At 39.0% G+C, this 23,362-nt stretch overlaps 1 long non-coding RNA gene across 1 annotated transcript in view; it reads right to left on the reverse strand.

The window, feature by feature from the left end:
• Nucleotides 1-6,540: 6,540 nt before the first annotated feature.
• LOC103891463 (uncharacterized) overlaps nt 6,541-23,362 on the reverse strand; it is a 44,683-nt gene continuing 27,861 nt past the window's right edge. Inside the window, exons 7-11 of the long non-coding RNA XR_008509692.2 lie at nt 22,516-22,733; nt 22,285-22,408; nt 21,588-21,754; nt 12,851-12,956; nt 6,541-10,685 (exon numbers count right to left, since the gene is read on the reverse strand). This is a non-coding gene — a long non-coding RNA (uncharacterized LOC103891463). The remainder of the gene's footprint in view (nt 10,686-12,850; nt 12,957-21,587; nt 21,755-22,284; nt 22,409-22,515; nt 22,734-23,362) is intronic.

Consider the following 23,362-nt stretch of genomic DNA (forward strand, 5'->3'; position numbering starts at 1 on the left):
CCCAGGAATTGTAGTCCTTGTGTCCTAGACTGCCTTTAAAGTTTACCTAGGACCCCAGAGCACTTTGGCTTGCAGTGGTGAGGCTTGCCAAGAAACTCAAGTTTTGATTGAAAGGATGGGTGACCCTCATCTGGCTAGGGCTTGTCCAAATGCTCCCTCTATGTGCTGAAGCTGGCTGAGCCCAGCACAGCTTTATTTTCCACTGTGACAGAACAGCATTGTGTTCCATGTAAAGTCCCCCAGTCACTGCACTCTTCCACCCCAAAGTGCACAGATTCTCTCTCCTTGCAGCATGGTCACTGCCAGGGGATGGGGAAGGGATGTTGGTGACTCAAGACTGCCTCTCCTGCCCTCCTCAATGCCCCTTTCCACAATATGAAGTTAAAACCAGGTGCTGTGATTGCTCACCTTATTGTTTGTTCTTGAGATGGTGCTTTGCTGTGTGCAGATAGTTGTTAAAATTTGGTGTTCCAGTTGGGGAGCTAAGGGGGTGTACAATGTAGACTTCTATTCTACCATCTTGCTCTGCCTGCTCAAGAATTGCATTTAATTTTCAAAACAATTTGTAGAGGATTGATATCTTAATATCAAATTTAACCAATAAATAATTATTTAGGTCTTTAATATCTTTTAGCAATGTTTTATAGTTTCAGTGTACAGAATTTGCCCATTATTTTTTAGATTTATCTCCAAGTATTTTGTATTTGCTGATGCTTTTACAAATTGTTTTGTTTCTAAATTTCCATTTCTGATTACCTATTGCTAACATATAATCAATTATATTTTTCAGATACCTACAACTGTGTTAAATTCAGTAGTTCTAGTAATTTTTTTGTAGAGTCCTTATAATTTTATGGACTGTCATTTCCTCTGTGAATAAAGATAGTTTTACTTCTTTCATTTTATTATTATTATTTTTAAGTTCTGGGGCACATTTGCAGGATGTGCAGGTTTGTTCCATAGGTAAATGTATGCTATGGTGGTTTGCTGCACCTGTCAACCCATCACCTAGGTACTAAGCCCAGCATGCATTAGCTCTTTTTCCTAATGTTCTCTCCACCACCCTCCCCTGACAGTCCCCTGTGTGTTTTACTCCCCTCCCTGTGTCCACGTGTTCTCATTGTTCAGCTCCCACTTATAAGTGAGAGTTTTACTTCTTTATTACCACTGTAGATGCCTTGTATTTATTTTAATTGCCTGATTGCTTTGGTTAGAACCTCCAGTACATTGTTGAAAAAAAAAGGTGAGAAGATATCTATGTCATGGTCCTAAAAGTTAGAGGGAAAGTGTGCAGGCTTTCCCATCAAGTATGGTGTTAGTAGGTTTTTCATAGGTGCTCTTTAACTGGTTGAGAACGTTCACTTCTGTTTCAATTTTGCTGGGAGATTTCTTTTTCTAATCAGGACTGAATGTTCAATTCATGTTCAGGAATGTTCAAGAATGCTTTTCTATGTTTATTGAGATGATTATATAGTTTTTCATTTTTAGTTTGCTAATATAGTGAGTCACATTTCTTGATTTTAAAATGTTAAAGCATTTGAAATTCTACATTCATGAGCTAAATCTCATTTGGTCATGATGTATTGTTCCTTTTATACATTATTGAATTTTATTTGGTAAACTATTGATTTTTTGCATCTATATTCATGAGAAATATTAATCCGTAGTTTTCTTCTTTTATAATGTCTTACTTTGATTTTGGTATCAAGGTAATGCTGAACTCATAAAATGAGTTGTGAATTGTTCACTGTCATGTTATCTTCTGGGTATTTGTGTAGAATTGGTATTATTTCTTCCTTAAATTTTTGATAGAATTTACTTAACCCATCTAGAATTTTTTCTGTGAGAAGATCTTTAACTATAAATTCAATTTTTTAAATAAACACAGGGTAATTCTGATTACCTACTTTTCTTGAATGAGCTTTGGTAGTATGTCTTTTAAAAAATGTGTCCATTTTACCCATGTTGTCAAATTTCTTAGCATAAAGTTGTTCATCATATTCCCTTCTTACTTTCTAGGTATCTTTCAATAATTTTAATATGAGTTTAGTAGCTTAGTAGTAATAATGTACCCTGTTTTATTCTTAGTAATAGTAATTTGTGTCCCTGACTTCATCTTGTCATTCTCTCTCTAGTTGTCTCTCTCTCGTCAACCTAACAAGGTGTATTGATTTTATAGATCTTTTCAAATAATTAGTGTTTTTTTTCATGGATTTTCTTCATTACTTTTCTGTTTTCTATTTCATTGATTACCATATTGGTACTTATTATTTTCTTTTTTCTAATTTATTTGGGTTTAATTTGTTCTGCTTTTTCTAGGCTTAAGGGAGAAGATTTGAGACCCTTCTTCTTTCCTATTATAGGTGTGAAATTCTATAATATTTATTCTAACTTCTGATTTAGTGGCAGTTGTGTATTTTGTAAGGCTGCATTTTTATTTTCACTCAGTTAAAAATAGTTTCTAATTTCCTTTTGATTTCTTGTTGAGTCCTGCTTCTTATCCAATTTGATAATCTCTACATTTTATTTGCAGGGTTTAGCCCATTTACATTTGTGGAATTTTAAATATGTTTAGACTTAAATCTATCATCTTGCTATTTGTCTTCTATTTGTCCTGTTATTTATTCTTCTTTTTCTGGCTTCTTTTGGAGTAACTAAATATTTTTCATCATTTCATTTAATCTCCTTTGTGGCTTGTTAGCTATAACACTGATTATTTTAGTGATTGCTTTAGGGCTTACAATATACGTTTTTAACTTGTTATAGTCTATGTTCCAGTTGTGTTATATCATTTACATATAAAAATCTTATAATAGGCTGGGCATGGTGGCTCATGCCAGTAATCGCAGTACTTTGGGAGGCCAAGGCAGACAGATCTCTTGAGTTCAGGAGTTCGAATCCACCTTGAGTGACATTGCAAAACGCTGTCTCTACAAAAAATACAAAAATTAGCCAGGCATGATGATGCACACTTGTAGACCCAGCTACCCAGGAGGCTGAGGCAGGAGGATCACTTGAGCCTAGGAGGCAGAGGTTGCAGTGAGCCAAGATTGTGCCACTGCACTCCACCCTGGGTGACAGAGTGAGATTCTGTTTCAAAAACAAACCAACAAAAAATAAAAAAAACCCTTAAAATATATTTTCATTTCTGCCTTCCAGACTTAAATTGCGGTCATATTTTATTTGTACACATTATGAACTCCACAACATAGTATTATTATTATTTTGCTTATATAGTCAATTATCTTTTAAAAAGATTTAAATAGTAAGAAAGTATCTTGGCTATGTGTGGTGGCACACATGTGTAATCTCAGCACTTTGGGAGACCAAGGCAGGTGGATCACTTGAGCCTAGGTGTTCAAGAGGAGCCTGGGAAACATAGCAAAACCTCGTCTCTACAAAAAAATAAAAAAAATTGCCTGGGCATGGTGGCACATGCCTGTAGTCCCAGCTACGCAGGAGGCTGAGGTCGGAGAATCATATGAGCCCTGAAAGTCTAGGCTGTGTGAGCTGTGATCATGCCATTGCTCTCCAGCCTGGGCGACAGAGTGAGACCCTGTCTCAGAAAAAAAAAAAAAAAAAGAAAGAAAGAAAGAAAGAAAAGAAAAGAAAGTATTTTCGATAATTACCCATATTGTTTCCATATCTGGTGTTCTTTATTCATTTGTGTGGTCTAAACTCCAATTATACATTTATTCAGCCACTTGAAAATGTCTTACAAATTACTTATGCTATATTCATTTTTTAAAATTCTTTTTTTCTTTGTGTTTAATGTGAATGGTTTCTATTGATAGGCTAGGTTTTCTTATCTCTTCTTTGGTAAAGTCTAATTTGCTCTTAATTCTATTCAGTATAGTTCTCATCTGAGATATTTAGTTTTCATCTCTAGAAGTTCCATTTGGGTCTTTTTATATCTCCTATATAGTAAAATTTTAGAACATCTAGTATACAGTTATAATAACTGTTCTTCTCTTTTAATTCTAATATTTATATCAGTTTTAAATTGGTTTTGATTGGTTAATTTTTCCCTATTACAGGTCATATTTTCTTGCTTCTTTGCATGCTTCATATTTTCTGATTCTATGCCAGATGTAATTTCTACCTTGTTGGATACTGGATATTTTTGACCTGTATTACAGTCAAGTTACTTGGAAACAGTTTGATCCTCTGGAAACTTGCTTTTAAAGATATGTTAGTGAGACCAAAGTAGTATTTAGTTCAGGGACCATTGTTCTCCACTACTGAGGCAAGACCTTCTGGGCATTCTGCCCAATGCCTCATAAGTTGTCAGGCTTGTGAGAATAGTCACTATTCCTGATCCTGTAACAGTACCAGCCTTGTGCCCTCCAACTCTTGTTTTGTTTTTTGAGACAAGGTTTCACTCTGTCACCCAGGCTGAAGTGCAGTGACATAATCATGGCTCACTGCAGCCTTGAATTCTTAGGATCAAGAGATTCTTCCACTTCAGCCTGCCAAGTAGCTGGAGCTACAGGTGTATGCCACCATGCACAGCTCAATCCTCTTATTTGGTTCTTTTTCAAATATTGGGTAGTTTCCTTATGAACAACATGCACCAATCAGTACTCCACTAAATTCACTGAATTCTCCAGAGGTACTTCCAGAGGTACTTTTTTTTTGAGACTGAGCTCTGCCGCCCAGGCTGGAGTGCAATGGCGTGATCTCGGCTCACTGCAACCTCTGCCCCCGCCGGGTTCAAGCATTTCTCCTGCCTCAGCCTCCTGGGTAGCTGAGATTACAGGTGCATGCCAGCACGCCCAGCTAATTTTTGTATTTTTGGTAGAGACAGGGTTTCACCATGTTGGCCAGGCTGGTCTCAAACTCCTGACCTCAGGTGATCCACCCGCCTTGGCCTCCCAAAGTGCTGGGATTACTGGCGTGAGCCACTGTGCCCGGCCTCCAGAGGGACTTTCTACAGATTTCCAGAGAACTTTTTTTGTGCAGCTCTCTCCTCTATGGTCCTCTGTTATGAAATCTCTAGCCAGTAAGGTCTCCCCCAATCCTTAGCTCTGTCTTCTCAACTTAAAGAGGAAGTTTCCCGGGCTCCACCTGGATTTTTGCTTCTTGCACTGTGGCCTTGAAATTCTCTCAAGGCAATCAGTAAGTTCAGCAATCATAGGTCTCACCTTTGTTTCCCTTCTCTCAAGAATCACTGTCTTTCATTGTCTGAGCCTAGTGTCTTATTGTTTTATATATTTTGTCTTTTTGTTTGTATGAATGTTTCAGTTGGAAAATAACTGTCCGGATTACTTCATTTTGGCCAGAAGCAGCAATCACTGGTGAAGTTTTAAAGGGGAAGAATTCTGTGTTGCCGGCTGAAAGGAGATTCAAAGCTTATAGATTCTGTGCTACTGGTAGCAGAGCTGAAATTTTGTTTAGAAATCACAGAGCTTGCTTTGAACATTTTTGCCTTCGGCCTGGAAGGGGCTTGAAGTAATACCAGTGGCCAGGGGTACCTTATAGTTTCCTTATTTGATATTACAACTATAAATTATAGCAGTTAAACTCAGCTGGTACAAGTCACTTATTTATTTATTTATTTATTTATTTATTTATTTATTTATTTGAGATGGAGTCTCGTTCTGTCACCCAGGCTGGAGTGCACTGGCGTGATCTTGGATCCCTGCAACCACCACCTCCCAGGTTCAAGCAATTCTCCTTCCTCAGCCTCCCAAGTAGCAGGCGCCAGCCACCACGCTTGGCTAATTTTTTGTATTTTTAGAAGAGATGGGGTTTCACCAGTTGGCTGGACTCGAACTCCTGACCTCAAGTGATCCTTCTGCCCCGGCCTCCCAAAATGCAGGCATAAGCCACCACTCCTAGCCCAAGTCACCTCTTTTAAAATGCAAAGTCCCTTGGGAATTAATGACTAGTAACCTTCTAACAAGTTAAGAGCTACTGATTATTGGAAATTTCCTGGTATATGTCAGCCACTTTAGTGAACATTTTATATCCATTCATTCATTGAATCTTCACATTAATCCACTCAGGTACCTTTGTAGCTTAAATAGACTGGAAGAAGTTGAGAAACTTGTCCAAGGTCTGAGAGCTCTTGAGTGCATTAGAACCTAGACTTAGAAGATGCCAACCTCTTGCTTTTCAAAGTGTAGTCCACAGACCAGCAACAGTAGGACAACCTCAGGCTCTATTCTAGACCTATTGAATCCAGACTTGCATTTTAATAAGGATTCCGCTTGATATACCTGAACAGTCAAATTTCAGAAGTCCTGCTCCGATCCATGCTCAACCTGTTCTCCCTGTCAACTGGTTGAGAGAAAAACATTAAAGGAAGTTGAGCCTTAAGACAAGGTAGGCAGGATAATGTGAAGGCTTGGAGTACCCTTCTCATGGTTCAGGCAGGCAAGGTTGGGGTGCCATGGTGTATGTATTACATAATCAGAGGTAATAATGAAAAATATCTTACATACTGAGTACTTCCTAAATGCCAGATACTGTTCTAAAGAGCTTTGCAATATTAACTGACTTAACCTTTACAACAAATCTATAAAGGTTTATGCTCATTTTATAGACGAAGAAACTGGAATTCAGAAAGCTTAAGTACCTTGCTCAACCCAATTTATTAGTGGCAGAGCTACAGTGTGACCTCAAGGCAGTGTAGTTCTAGAGTCTAAGCTTCTAGATCACATACATCATACATCATCAGAAAGCATGGAGAACTTGGGCAGAAAGTGGAAAATGCAGAGAACATAGAAGAAGAGGAGAGGTACAAAAGATGACTTCTATCTTGCTTGCTTTTTTTTTTGTGCCAAAAATAAAGCTATGCATACTAATATAACACAAAAGTGTGCTAGGAACTTTAAAATATCTACAAAAGTCTATTTCTTTGCATATCTGAAATCCAATGTGTCATGGCTCTGCAGGTGAGCATAATTAAATAGCGATGAAGATTTCTCATCTACTGAAAGAAAAGATGAAGAGATAGAGAGTAATAGTTTTGGCTATACAATTTTCTGCTAATTCTGAGCAGAGAGAAAACAACATACTCAGAGGCTATTTCTGTGTACTGTAAAGCAAAGAGAGATAAAAATATGAGAGCTGCTGGCCCTCATTAAAAGGATAAAGGGTTGCGGATTGGTATTTCCTTTTAGGCTTTATAGAATTTTTGTTTGTTTGTTTGTTTGTTTTTTGAGACAGAGTCTAGCTCTATCGCCCAGGCTGGAGTGCAGTGGCGCAATCTCAGCTCACTGCAAGCTCCGCCTCCCGGGTTCATGTCATTCTCCTGCCTCAGCCTCCCAAGTAGCTGAGACTACAGGCGCATGCCGCCACGCCCGGCTAATTTTTTGTATTTTTAGTAGAGACAGCATTTCACCTTGTTAGCCAGGATGGTCTCGATCTCCTGACCTCGTGATCCGCCCGCCTCGGCCTCCCAAAGTGCTGGGATTACAGGCGTGAGCCACTGCGCCCGGCCTGAAGTTTTAAATTTAAGAGGACACTGCTGCTTGCTGACATTGGTGAGGATTTTTGCTTTATGTAGAGTGGATTAACTGTGCTCATGCTTCTTTGTAGCTTTACTGAGATATTTTAGATATAATCTATAGTTCCTCCTCCTAGAAGGAAGAAATACAAAAGCACGAGTCAGCTGGCTTCTGGGGCACAATTCAGAGCCTCTGTGTTTTATTGTGCATTGCCTCAGTTAATTAGCTTTCTAATTATGATTTTATTCTAAATTGTTATTTTAAATCAATGCCCAGAGATTGTGTTGAGGTAACATATTACTTGAGAAATAATAGGGATTTGGTTATCTGCCTTTAGCTCTGAAAGTTACACTGTTCAGAAAAACATTGTTTATGTGCTTTCTTTTCCCGCACCAACCCTGACTTCTTTTGATGTTTCAAGCCACCAACAGGACTTGTGCATTAATCAGGAAAGGTGTTCATTCAGCTCTGTTCTCAGAAATCACCCATCTCACTTTACTTTCCACCTTATTTTATTCTGCTCCATTTTCACCTAGTCTTTTACTTGGTTTTTGCCTCTCTTGTTTTTATCTGAATTTCTACTCTTTGGACTTGCACTTCTTTAGCATTTTTTGTCCAAGGACGTTTGGAGTCCTGTAGCAATTCAGTATTGACCCAGTGGCTCCTCCTGATCTTGCCATGGATTGCATAACTTGATCACTCGATTTCAGCCCCTTGAGAGCCAAACCTTGGAACTAACCTGCTGGGCAAGTGCCTTGGCTGGGTATATTTGGAACCCCTCGATATCTATCCCTTGATTCTACCAAGCCTGGAAAAACATGCAATTGGAACAGGTTTGACTTCGACTATTATCTCCTTTTGGGTTTATCCTTTCTTTGCCCCTTTCCTTCCCACATGTATCCAGAAATTTTGTTGATGTTGTCCACCTTTATTTCTTTCAGAAAAGCTCTGATCTATGTCCCATTCTCACAGTAGCTTACTTTTTACTGGATGTCAGCTGTCTGGTCTGTTAAACCTGAGCATGGATTTCTTTAAAAGATGGTAGTAGATTATACTTCTCCCACTCGAGGTAACATGTGCATCTTAATAAGCCACTTGACTGAGATCTTCTGACTCATATACTGAAGGTGCCTTATTACCTTGCTGGAACAAGGTGTGATGTGAGTAAATATAATACAAAGCAAATCAAAAAATAACAACAGCAATAACTCTTCTCACATTAGGAAAATCTGATATTGTGGTACATGCTACGACTATTTGTTGGTTGTCTTCTAGAGACTTTTTTCCTGGGCACAAAGTTGCCAAGACGATATTTCTCAGCTTTCCTTGCAGTTACATGTGGTCATATGATTAAGTTTGGAACAACAGACTATTAGAGTATATGATGTGCTCAAATACCGTGTCACTTGCAAATTCAGATAAGATTCTGGCTTTGGACTTTGTCTCTATCCCTCACATCCCATGGTCAGCATTTTGATACGACAGCACCCTAGTTCTGGCTACGCAGGTGAAGACACCACTCAGGAGAAGGCAGAGCCCAATATGAAAAAAACCTGGGTCCCTGAATGATTTTTGTAGAGCAGAGTTGTCCCCACCAGCCTATATTGGCTAAACTGTCACTTGAGTGAGAAATAAATTTCTCTCATTTAAGTGACTATCTTTTGGGTTCTTTTTGTCACAGCAGCTTAGCATTTGCCCAAACCTATTGGGGGGAAATGTCTGAAGCATTGCCTTGGGGAATTAGGGTTTGGAGACCTGGGTTCTATATGTCTGACATTGGAAAAGCTCTATCTCAGTCTTCCCTAGGAAGATAAATTGATTTGTGGTTGGGACCCTTTCTATCTTTAAAACTTTGTTGTTTGCAGAGTTTTCATCTGTATCACAATCATCTTGAGGGATTTTTAAAACACAGATTTTTGGGCAACACTCTCTGGGTTTCTGATTCAGGAATTCTGGGGAGGGCCTGAGAATATGCATTTCTAACAAACTCCCAAGTGGTGCTGATGCTGCTGGTCCAGGGACCACTCTTTGAAATCCCCAGACTTTCCTCTGACAACACATTAGAGAAATATTTTGCCAACATTGATTTGAAGGGCCACTGTAGGAGATGTTGAGGCTCCACCCCATAACTTTTGGATCACCTGTGAGTTCTCTTGCAGCTCCAGTGGACAGTTTCTACACATGCTGACAGATTCCCACCCAAGTCCATGAATTTCTCTATTTCTCTGCCTGAGGGCTTTCTCTCTACCAGGGCATCTTGCTCAGCCTGCCTATACGCAGCCTGGAAGGGCTAGGGATTGGTGGCTTCCAATGAAAACCCTCTACTAACAAGGGATGGCTGTTGGTGGATAAATACCCAAGCCTCCCTAGCCCTGAGTAGAACAGTTCTGGCTGTTTTCTTTGTTCAGATAATCAGGTTGCGATTGCCCACAACAAACTTAATACTCCTTTTATTGCTTTTTCTCCCTTCTTGTCTCACTTTCTCCTCTCCCTCACTCCTGCTTTCCAAGGTCACCTCCAAATAAACTACCCACACCAAAGTCCTCCAACCAGGATCTCCTTTGGGAAAGAGGGGCGGATTTAAATAGAGCCACCTTTCTACTTATTCCATTGCCTGGGCACCCACATATCTTGGTACAACTCTAAGTAGGACAGAGTCTCAAGGGGAATTGGCTATCACTGAAGGTGGGGCATTTATTATTATTAGAGGCATTTAAATAGCAACTGGACCACATTTCAGCAAGAACAAATGAGAGGCAGTAAGGAGCAACCTTTATGGGAGCAAGCTCTGGAGCCGTAGTGCCTGATTCAAACCTCAGGTTTGCTGCTTACTGGATGAGATGCTGGGCAAATTATTATGTCTTTGTGCCTCAGTTTCCTTATCTGTAAAATGGGGGTAGTAATACTTACCACCATATAGGGTTTGGGGAGGATTAAATGAGTTAACATACAAAAAGTTCTTAGAACAGTGCATACACGTAGCAAGCTCAATAAGTGTTAGCATTTTATTGCATTTCTGGGGCAGGGACTCCAGAATAATTGGGGAGGAGGCTTCTAAGTCCTTTCCAACCCTAATGTACCTTCTCTTCATGTCAGGAACAGAACAGCCATCTCTCCACCACTTGCTAGAGCAGACAGCTGGCAGAGAGCTATGTGTTCTCAAATTGTTTGAAAAGTGGAATGACTCTCTTGTCCTTCTGTTAGCCTATGTTCCTTGTTGATTTTGGTAAACTACCAGTTAAAATTAAAAAAAATGGAGACAATAAAGGATTGTCGTAATCTTTCAAAGTCATCAGCAATGGAAACTTCCTAATATCTTTCTGCTAGACACATCCACAGCAAGTGATTAAGGAGCATAAACATATTATGTACTTTAAAAATACTTTTAATAACAACAGTACATCCTCTCTGTAAACAATTTAGAAAAAAAAATGATCAGCCATAATAATCCTACTTCTTACTAAGATATTGGTGTATTGCCTTACATAGCTTTCTCTATAGATAGATGGATAGACAGACAGATGATAGAGAGATAGATTGAAAAATGAGATTGTTCCATACAAGTTGCTTTATTAACAGTTTTCACTGAATATAGTATGAATAGCAAGCTGTGCCTTGAAATATTATTTCACATTATTTGACTCTAATTTTACTCTTAGAAGGTGACTTACTTTGGAATAAAAAGGGTATCTTGCTATCTAACTAATGTCTCTGAAAATACAGCTAAACAAGAGATTTAAGAAAATCTATAGATAAATGTCCATACAAAGCTTAAAGGGATTAGCTGAAAACAGCCAATAGGGGAATGCTTTGCACATAGACAATTTTTTTGAGTGGAACTGGGATCACCAAACCTTTTCCTAAAGCTGCTAAAAAATCACATTCCGAAGTATTTTTTAAATCCCTTCTCTTGGTCTCTACCCTCCCACAGGAAAAATTACTGAAGATAGGTTAAGAAAGACATTTTATCAGCATTAGCAAGGAGAGTTATCAAGTTGACTAGATAGAATATAAACTGAATTGAAAGCTTTGAAATAATTCTGATTTCAATTGTGGGGATCAGGGAGGAAGCAAAAAGTAGGACACTGGACCAATATTTTGTTCTCTAAAGGCCACGGATGTGAGCTAATTACACAGGGTACATTCCTCTGTGGAACTAGAGAGAGCTCTGCTTTTGTATATGTGCCTCTTTCAGGTACATAATGTAGAGGACACAAAAAAATTAGACTCTTCCTTCTTTCTAGGAGTCAAGGACATATTGTCTCCCTATGGCTACATACCACCAGACATAAGCAGCGTAACCCAAAATTGATTTCTGACTTTTATAATTAGTTCCTAAATCAAGAGAATGTAATAAGTATACTAATACATTGTACAATGGTTTGAATGGAAAAGAATTAGGGATAAAAATAAGGTAAAGGATTTTAAGTCTGTTTTGGGGTAGTGACTACCACTAAATGAATTCGAAAATTATTTAACTTTAAGTAGTGCTTTGAAGAACATGGAAAGAATGAGAGACCCCATTCATGTTAAATCCTTCTCATATCATTCCAATTGGCAAGAAAGCAAGAATGCATACTAGGAGAGGTCAAGGTGATTTTGAGGCAGTGATGCCCCCCTCTCCCTGTGCAGCAAAACAGTGTGGTTATGGAATTCAAAAAGAAATGAAGGCAGGCAGAGGGACTTGGAATTGTGCATGGGGGAAAAGAAGTAATATTGAGAACTTTGAAGTGGTGAGTTTGACTTTCATGTGGAAACAATTGGTGACATCATCAATATCTTAAAAAAAAATGATGACACAATCCAAGTGGCAGGAAAGATGGGAAATCTTGTTTTAACATACTTTGAGTGTACAGGACATAGAAGCAAAATGTGAGCAGAGGAGATGAAAAGACTGGAACCTGCTTGTTGATAAGTAGAAAATGAGTCTGTGGGCAGAGCAAAGAGGAAAAGGGCATCTTACTTGGATCCAAAAATAAGACCCATACTTTCTAAGGATCTAAATATGTGAATATCAACAGAAAGGTAAAAGAAAGTGGTAAGCATCTCTGTTTTGGACCTGGAAGGAGAATTATGTATTCTTTGAACTGGGATGAGAAGAAATAGGAAAGGCTTTAAAATTATGCCAAGCAAAATAATGGGAAGTTAAGAAAAGATGCTGTTCAGTCAGAGCTGGAGATTTCAAGTCCAAGTCATTGTGATAGTAAAATTCGAACTCACCACTAAAGTGATAGATAAAATATATGTTATATCCTCAGGATAATATATTTTATCCTGAGGAAAATATATTATCCTGAGGAAAACAGAGAAATAGAGAAAAGTATTGATGCAAACCTCTTTGCATTAATTTCCTTCTTTTCACAAAAAAGGAGATGATAGAAAACTGACCTACTTACTGGTAATGGTAAATCAGCATTGAAACTCAACCATTAGATAATATCCATCTGGGAAACGGAAGAGTCAGATTGTGAATGGGCTGGGATCACATTTCTGCCCAGGGAACTGTTGGGTAAAGGAGAGTGAACCTAGATTAGACCTGGAATGGACTTTAGTAAAAGCAAAAATCTTTACATTTTACAAGTGTTCGAATGTCTCACTTTTCAAGTTTTGCCTCAGAGAGACAAGTTTGCCAAACCCGTTTATGTGCTAAGGTCTCAAAGCAAAGTAAACCTTAAGAAGGCAAACAAAAGCTTTGCTCAGGCAAAATAGCATGAACAGGCTTGAAAACAGACACATTAAACAGAACCTAGAGTATGAACTTGACTAATTGTTTTCTTTCTTGTTATTTGATTTGGATGTAAACAGTGATACACAACTCATCCAATCCTGTGTCCACCCTATAAAGGTATTTCCTTTTGATATTTCTGTTTATTTTTTTCAAGAGGAAGAGAACTATTATTGGTTTCTGCAAGGTGTAAATGGGAACTAAAGTCAAGTCTATACATCACCAGGCAAATGAGATGGGACGATACGATTGGCTAACTCACACCTATAATGGAGAATTTTAAAGCCAGTGATCAACAGGGGGCTTTTGGCTCTCTTGGCATTAAGAACTACACCAGGGAACTGGACACAGACACCTTTTAAAAATTATGATTGTCTGCTTCTCTCTTATATAGAGGGATATGACCATAAATCATTTTACCATATTTTTACCACTAAGGTCACAGCTAATTTTCATGGAAGGACCATTAGGTGGATGGCATTGATTATTTATTTTGACCAGCTATTGAAAAGCTCAGATTGGATCCACTAAGTGTTTTGAATTGACTACCTAATTGAGATATAAAACAATTTAATTAAATTCAAAATGCAGACAATTGACAAAACCATTACAAAGAAAAATTCTTAAATGGAATTGAACAAATGGATGGTTAGGCTGAATTATTAAGAATGGGTCATGTGAAATAATATAGCCACAGAGAAGAGCGCGTCATGGCTCAGAGAATGTCCAACTTAGCTGATCTGAAGCTAGCCTTTCTCTCTGCTTTATCAAGGAGTCTTCCAGGATGAGGAGTTATGTATAGAGGGAGAGACTGCTAGGATTTGAATGTAAGGAGGAAAATGACTGAGTGGGTATGGAAGGGAGTGATGGTTCTAGGTATCCAGAACAATACAAATTTATGTGGATGCTTTGAGCAAAAGGGTGAACTCAGTAAAGTTACTTCATTTTTTGAGCCTTAGCCAAAAATCTGGGTGAATAATACGTATATTGTGGTAGTTTGTGGGGAATAAATGAAATGATTTAATGTTAGTAAATTACCTACAGTGGGGCTTACAGCAAATGTTCAACAAATGTAGCTGCTATTATTGTTGTTAACATTATTGTGATGTCAGGGTCAAGCTTGTTTCCCAGATAAAGAAGTTGACTTTTTTTGTGTATGTTTGCCTCAAGGCCAGCCATTTCACAATGCTTATTAATGAGCACAGTAATTGAGGGACATAGAAACTGTAAAGGCCAGAGACAGCAAATAAAGGGCACATGTGTCTCATGCTCACTACTTCTACAGCCAAAGCAGACATAAGTAATCAATTGTAGTACTCTCCACTGACCCTGAACACAGCCTCGAAATCCTTCCCACATTCTTTTTCAGGCAGCTCCCAGCCCAGTGATTCAAAGGGAGCACTTGAGATGAAATCTACCTGGTAAAATAGAGTTAGCTCCAATGAAATTGCACTCAGGGGAATAGTACTCATGGGGAAAATGAGCCGAAGTTTTACCATTTTTAGAGGATAAAACAGCTTTGAAGAAAAACATGAGTTGATTAGTGCAATGAGCCAATGAGCAAAGTTTGTTCTAATACGAGATTCAAAGATTCATAAACTGTCCTTTTTCTCAGGATATTGTTTTGTCATAGTAAAGGAAAACATTGAGCTTAGGTTGGGGAAAAAACATATGCTGAACACAGTGTTTTCAGTAACAGCCGCTGAACAATCGAGGAGACATCATGTCCTGCCTCTGAGTCCTTCACCTTGCTCCTCTAAATGGAAACACAAGTGCCTGGGGATATTTGAAACATGACAAACACTGGAGGAGTGCTGATGGAAAGCCCTGTAAAGAATTTCCATGCCTGATCATATAACAGATGGCTCCCTACAAAAATCGTTTTAATATTAAACAGACAGTTCAGGCCTATGAAAAATTCTGCCATAAATCTGTAATTGAAAATATTAAAAAACATCCATTCAAAAAGACTGTAAATTTTTACAAGGAATTTCTTATGCATTTCAGAGCTTATATCAAAAGAGGGAATGTCCCCTCTTATTTAAAGAGGGGATTTCAAATCAATTCAAAGGTCTATAGACTTAAAAAAAATCTTAGATAGAAAGGTGTGTGTCTCTGTATGGCTCTGTGTGTGTGTGTGTGTTACTTTGTCTATTTGATCTTCTCACACACCTATACTCACTGAACACCTTCCTCAGCCCATACTGACCCATAGGCCCTCCTGCTTCTCTTGTCCTTCAGCTCCTTGTGGATTCTGTAGTCCTTTTGCCCAGCATGGATCCCATGCTCAGATGTTTTTGATGACACTCTTTTTAGGACACTCTGGAACATCTGACTTTCTTGATTTCCCACCACTCCTATTGCTACTCCGGCAAGGGCTCTGAAAGTCAAGGCTTTTGAGGACTTGGCAGTTTCCTGGGTCCTCAAGTTATTGCTGCTGAGATTTCAGTTCAATAGTATACATGATTTTGTCCAGCCTTCTTTGTTGCTGTTACTTGTTTTTCGTTGCTACCCAAAACACCTCCCAGCAATTCGTAGCCCTAAGTGAATTCTCACCCCATCATTTGCCCATCTGCTTTATGCATGGAGAAAGGAGAGACCTGCCCAGCATCTCACTTCTAGAGCGTGGCCTTCACCTGCTGCCTGGCCCACCTGCCCCTTCACACCCTATGAAGCTTCTTGCTTCAGGCCTCCATGGAGTTGTGTTAACATCTGTAGATTCTAGCTTCTCTTAGATCAGAACGCTGGTAGTTCAAGAGACTGTAGGAGAGATGTGGACAAACTTTTAAAAAATTAAATAGTTATATATTTGTTTTAGTATGATTTTTAGAAAAAAGTTATCAAAACCATAATTTCATGGACTTTTTAATTATTATGATTAAGGGGAAGGCTAAGGAAAAACAGTCAGTCCATTTAAAGTTGGCTTTGAAGACTCAAGACAAGGTGAAGAGAGGACACAAAACAAGGACACCAGATGCTAATCTGAGGAAGACTGTCGAATGAAAGGATGTTTGATGGTCCAAGTTAGAAAACATAAAGACAATCATCTGCACTGGACGTGTGTGTGTAATTGGCAAATGGAATGATATTCTCTGTCCCCCTCTCTTTCAGGTTATAGACTCTTGTCTTCCCTATCCAGACATTACAAGACAGCGTTTCCAATTTCCACGCTGTTGAGCTAGGTGATATGGCTCTTTAGCCCTTCTTCTGCACCATGATAGCAATAAAATCTCTTAAGAGTTTAGAAGTCAACTGATTTTGCTTCCAGACAATTCTCCAGTCCTTTAAGGAGCCATAGCAACTAAAAGGATATACTGATGTTTGGTGGTTGTTATTGGCTTTCTTTTTGTTTATTTTGATTTATTTACTTTATATTTAACAAAAGCAGGAAACATCAGTGAAGAGCGAGGGTGGTCAGCCCCAGGTGTCCTTTGCTTCCTGAATAGGAGGTCTTTTGTTAGCATCCATTAACACCTTAGGGGACTTTCAAATCAACATGCCTGCCCTTCCTGACCCAGACAGGGTTGTGGTCATAAATGGTTCTCTTAGGGAGAAGGTTAATAGTTCCATGGTCCTTACTTAACACGGGAGGAGATTTAAGTTTAAGTTCTCACATAATAAAGGCTTCAAAGTTTTTACTTTAACAGCTGCTTACATAGAGTTATGGCAAGACTTACTGCAGGCACTTCACTAATATTAACGGATTTATTTTAATCTCCTTAATAACTCCATGACTAAGTGTACCTTATGTCTCCATTTTCGAGTTGAAAAGATGAGGCACAGAAAAAATACGTAATGGGCTCACAACCCTACAAAGAGTGAGAGGAAATTTGAACTAGGATTCACATGTTTTCCACCACTATCCGAGGCTGAAAAGTACTAAAAAGGGGTCAGGCCCTCATATGCAGATTTATCTAGACTCTAAAAATGAGGTGGAAGAATAAAAGACAATGGTGTCTTTATGCAGTCCTCCAAGAAGAATCACACATGTCCTCGACAACACACACATACACACTTACATATGCATATATAGGGCTGACTTCATAGGTGTGTGATCTGTGCAGTCTCACAGGGCCCTCCATTTAGAAGGACCCCCACACATAGTTTAAAGCATTACTGTAGCCGTCTTCAAATTCTTTATAATTTTTGAATAAGGAATCCTGCATTTTCTTTTTTTCTTTTTTAAATTTTATTATTATTACACTTTAAGTTTTAGGGTACATGTGCACAATGTGCAGTTTCGTTACATATGAATACATGTGCCATTTTGGTGTGCTGCACCCATTAACTCGTCATTTAACATTAGGCATATCTCCTAATGCTATCCCTCCCCGCTCCCCCTACCCCACAACAGTCCCCGGAGTGTGATGTTCCCCTTCCTATGTCCATGTGTTCTCATTGTTCAATTCCCACCTGTGAGTGAGAACATGCGGTGTTTGGTTTTTTGTCCTTGCGATAGTTTGCTGAGAATGATGGTTTCCAGTTTCATCCATGTCCCTACAAAGGACATGAACTCTTCATCTTTTATGCCTGCATAGTATTCCATGGTGTGTATGTGCCACATTTTCTTAATCCAATCTATCGTTGTTGGACATTTGGGTTGGTTCCAAGTCTTTGCTATTGTGAATAGTGCCGCAATAAACATACGTGTGCATGTGTCTTTATAGCAGCATGATTTATAATCCTTTGGGTATATACTCAGTAATGGGATGGCTGGGTCAAATGGTATTTCTAGTTCTAGATCCATGAGGAATCACCACACTGACTTCCACAATGGTTGAACTAGTTTACAGTCCCCACCAACAGTGTAAAAGTGTTCCTATTTCTCCACATCCTCTCCAGCACCTGTTGTTTCCTGACTTTTTAATGATTGCCATTCTAACTGGTGTGAGATGGTATCTCATTGTGGTTTTGATTCGCATTTCTCTGATGGCCAGTGATGATGAGCATTTTTTCATGTGTTTTTTGGCTGCATAAATGTCTTCTTTTGAGAAGTGTCTGTTCATATCCTTCGCCCACTTTTTGATGGGGTTGTTTGTTTTTTTCTTGTAAATTTGTTTTGAGTTCATTGTGGATTCTGAATATTAGCCCTTTGTCAGATGAGTAGGTTGCGAAAGTTTTCTCCCATTTTGTAGGTTGCCTGTTGACTCTGATGGTAGTTTCTTTTGCTGTGCAGAAGCTCTTGAGTTTAATTAGATCCCATTTGTCAATTTTGGCTTTTGTTGCCATTGCTTTTGGTGTTTTAGACATGAAGTCCTTGCCCATGCCTATGTCCTGAATGGTATTGCCTAGGTTTTCTTCTAGGGTTTTTATGGTTTTAGGTCTAACATGTAAGTCTTTAATCCATCTTGAATTAATTTTTGTATAAGGTGTAAGGAAGGGATCCAGTTTCAGCTTTCTACATATGGCTAGCCAGTTTTCCCAGCGCCATTTATTAAATAGGGAATCCTTTCCCCATTGCTTGTTTTTCTCAGGTTTGTCAAAGATCAGATGGTTGTAGATATGTGGCATTATTTCTGAGGCCTCTGTTCTGTTCCATTGATCTATATCTCTGTTTTGGTACCAGTACCATGCTGTTTTGTTTAGGCCCTGAGAATGATGCAGCCAGTCCTACACATATGTGCACACGTGCACGTGTGTGCACACACACAAACACACAGAGACATTGAACACAGGTGTGTTCGGAGTAGGGGGAGTCCCTATACTATTTACTACTTGAAGGCAAAACTGTACCTGTTTACTGGTGTATCCCAGATAATTCACCAGATAATTAGAGTGAATGAATGGAGAGATGGTACTGAATCTATGTATGAGGAACAATATAACAAATCTGCCAGTGAGTTACCAGTACCTACACTGGGGGCAAATCTGCTTATTTCATACCCTCACGGCATCAGCAGCATACCTTGCAAAATATGTTTATTTCGAGAGGCTGACAGCAGAAATATTCTGTGGTAAGGTCACAAAATTTAATGAACACCACCACTGAAAACAGCTAGTTCTTTTAATTTGCCTATACTTATGTAGTTACAGTTCAGACTTCTCCTGAAGATCAATATAAATTTGCTGGTTAGTAGGAAGATAAATTAACTAAATAATTTGATCTAGATTAAATTTAGTTCAACCCCAAAATTTAAATTGTCCCTTGAGGCAAAGCTTAGTTTCTCTGGGGGAAAAATGTTTATGCCCTCAAATAATCTATTGTTTCTCCTGCTCCTTTCTTTAAAACATCATATGGGCCAGGCGCAGTGGCTCACGCCTGTAATCCCAGCACTTTGGGAGGCCAAGGCGGGTGAATCACTTGAGGTCAGGAGTTCGAGACCAGCCTGGCCAACATGGTAAACCCCATCTCTACTAAAAATACAAAACTTAGCCAGGCGTGGTGGCATGTGCCTGTAATCCCAGCTACTTGGGAGGCCAAGACAGGAGAATTGCTTGAACCCGGGAGGCGGAGGTTGCACTGAGCCAAGATTGCACCATTGCATTCCAGCCTGGGTAACAAGAGCAAAACTCCGCCTCAAAAAAAAAAAAAAAAAAAAAAAAAAAAAACCCGTCATGTGTTTAGGGGCAAGGAATGGGAGGTTGGGTAGGGAGAGACACATGCTACTCCTCAGGTGTGTGCTGGCTAGATATTGGTCTCCTGGTCTCTGTAATATTCTTTGCCCACTGGTGTCATCCTTGCCCTGCTGTCTTTGGATGACATCTTCTAAGGCTGATTTAACTTGGGATTCATCCTTTTTTAAATTTTTTTTAAGACAGGGTCTTGCTCTATCACCCAGGATGGAGTGCAGTGGTTCAGTGCAGCCTCGAATTCCTTTGGCTCATGTGATTCTCCCATCTCAGCGTCCCGAGAAGCCAGGACTATAGGTGCACACCACCACACCTGGCTTTTTTTTATATATATATATATTTTGTAGAGGCAAGGTTTTTCCATGTTGCCCAAGCTGGTGTCAAACCCCTGGGCTCAAGTGATCTGCCTGCCTCAGCCTCCCAAAGTGCTGGGATTACAGGTGTGAGCCACTATGCCCAGCCAAGGTTCCATTTTTGTGACTCAGTTTCTCTAGCTGGGCCATCTGTCTAGTCCTTTTATGTGGCAGTTCACCCCCAGCATCTCCCCTAGCAGACCCTGTGGAATGCCCATTGGCTTCAACTCAAAATCTGCACCACCTAAGAAGGAAGAATAGCATGGGCTTGCCAAACTACAGGAGTTCCTCTCTCTAAGCCTGTTTGTTTCTGTGGCTATGCCCCAGGGCACTGGGAACAATGCCTCTTCTTTACCTTGAGGAGTATCATCACTGATTTAATAACACATCTCCCTCTGTCTTGTAGTCTAAACCCAGAGAGGGAAAAGCCAAGACATTTATGTCTGGTTGCAACACTTCCTTTCGCTGTCTCCTTTCCTTCTCTCTCTTCCTACTATTTTCAAGGACAAGATATGTAGGTTTTTCTATTAATTCTATATCATATCTTTTTTCTTTCTGACTGAAGATTAGCCTTAAGGAGAGACTTGGCCTTGATATAGTAAATGGAGCATGAAGAAATTTGGAAAAATTCTTTCTCAAGAAAATAATTTGGTTTGCGAGACATTCTTATTGCACAATCCAACCTAATGTCAAGAGCTGAATATTACCTCCTCTTTCTCTTTGCATACCTTCTGCTTTAATTACTAAGCTTCCCTCAGACAAATAGATACTGATGACAGATTTAGAGTAAAAGTCTTATACTCAGAAAGGTAAAAAAGAAAACATTAATGTTTAAAATTATTTCTCCTATAAAAACTGTACCTTCATGATACTGCTTTAGGGATACACAACAATACAACAACAGTGATATCTTTTTTTTTTCTTTTCCTTTTCCTTTTTTTTGAGACTGGTTCTCACTCTGTTGTCCAGACTGGAGTGCAGTGGCACAGTCATGGCTCACTGCAGCCTCAAACTCCTAGGCTCAAGCAATCCTCCCGCTTCAGCCTTCCAAGTAACTAGAACCAGAGGCAGGTGCCATCACACCCATCTAATACATTTTATTTTTTGTAGAGCTAGGTTATCACTATGTTGTCCAGGCTGATGTGCTGTCTTCTTAGAATGTGTGTCTTTCCCTTGGACAAAGGAAGGCTATGTGTTGGTTGTGTACCCTTCTTCGTGGTTTCACTTGTTGGTCTTGTACAAGTGTATCTCATTTTATTGCACTTTGCTTTGTTGTATTTTGTAGATATTGTTTTTTACCAATTGCAGGTTTGTGGCAACCCTGCATCTACCAAGTCTATAGGTGCCATTTTTCCAACAGCATGTGCTCATTTTGAGCCTCTATGTCACATTTGGATAATTCTCACAATTATGTTTTATTTTTTCCTACATAATGAAGGTACACTCCCAGCCCACCCTGTAGTAAGACATACGAATAATTCTTACCAATGGGCTATATGAAGAAATAAAGTGCTTAACTTTTGGGCTGAAGCATAGGAGAGTAGTCATGACAACTGGCAGCCCATGTATTCCAGATAGTACAGCTACAAGATGTTGAAGCAGCTGCATCCTGGGTCCCTAAGTCGTATGTGGATCAGAGCTGCCCCAGCAACCTGCAATGGAAGTGAAGTGAGAAACTTTTGTTGTGTTAAGTCGCTGACATTTGGGAATTAAATTTTCACTGCAGCATTAGCATTAGCTAGTTAGCAGTAGCCTAATATGACCGACAGAAATGGAATGGGAAAAGAACAAAAAGCACATGTCTGTTTCCTCTTGCCCATTTTTAAGGAGATTTTAAGGAAGTCTCACTCAACTTATTAGGGAGAGATGTGTTATAAGGCCGCCCCTATCTGCATGGAAGGCTAAGAAATATCATTTTTTAACATGACATACGCTTCATCCACTATTATTAGTCAAGAAAAATAGAAGGATAACTATTGGGCAGGCAACTAGCATGGTTTGCCACAATCTACCCCCTTGCTTACCTGTCATTCAGATGTACCCTTATTTCTAGTGGTATGGAAATAAGGCTTGTACCAGCTCACAAATGCCAGCTGTTAAAATTTCAGACATTTTGTGAGTTGATTGTTAGAGATAGCCATTATTAAGAATGAATATATAAGCTGGGCATGATGGTGCACACCTGTAATTCCAGCTACTCAAGAGGCTGAGGCAAGAAGATCATTTGAGCCCAGAAGTTCGAGGCTGCAGTGAGCCATGATCACACCACTGCATTCCAGCCTGGGCAACAGAGCAAGGCCTCCTCTCTAAAAAAGTATAAATAAACAAAATTATATACATTTACAGTTAAATAAATGGCATCTAAAACAAAGGTGATATATACTCAAAATTCATGACTTCTTAATTATTTTACCACATTTTTCTATTATGTATGATCTTGAAGTTGCACGTATCGTATCTGTATAATGGAGATCCTTCAAAGTGATGTGATAAAATCCATTTGATCCAACTCCACCCTCATTGACATCATGTTGGTATCTTGAAATCAGCCATGGTGGCAGTATTTATACCACAGGATTCGGCAAATACTCTAAATCAGGGCTTGATCTTTCTGTTTATTGATTGTCTAGACTTAAGCATAAAGAAAATATTACTGATGTAAATTAAACTAAAAGTATATTATGACAATCGCCTCTATATGGTAAGTAGCACCAAAAATCGAGGAAACATTATTTCAGTATTTGGCAACTAGGATCTGAAAAAAGTTGCTTTCGTCATTGAATAAATAAATTCTGACATACTCTTCATTACATCTTCATTGCTTCATTTTCATCTTACTCATAAAAACAAACATATCAACGATCATTCATGTGGGAATTACACTTATTTGCAATTGTTTTGTCAAAAAACACATTCTGTAAGAATCAATTGGTCATAAGGAGTTTACAATAAAGAGTACTGTATATATTACTATTATTATTTGTAAGTTATGAGATACACATCCTTTATATCAGTAACATTTATAATAAATATATAGCGTGTGTGTGTGTGTGTGTGTGTGTGTGTGTGTGTGATCTACACAACCCTATCTCAGCTGGTTGTTAAGCATTTATCAGAGCCCAAGTTTCTTTCCAAAGAACATTCCAAGTGAGATAACCTCAAAGGCTCTTGCATTTCTTGCATCCAGCTTAAAATGTAGGTGCTGTGGGAGATATACAGTCTTTCCATCAGATGCAAATGGAAAGTTGTTTGTTTGTTTG

This window comes from Pongo abelii, chromosome 13 (genome assembly GCF_028885655.2).
Source record: "Pongo abelii isolate AG06213 chromosome 13, NHGRI_mPonAbe1-v2.0_pri, whole genome shotgun sequence".
NCBI lineage: Eukaryota > Metazoa > Chordata > Mammalia > Primates > Hominidae > Pongo > Pongo abelii.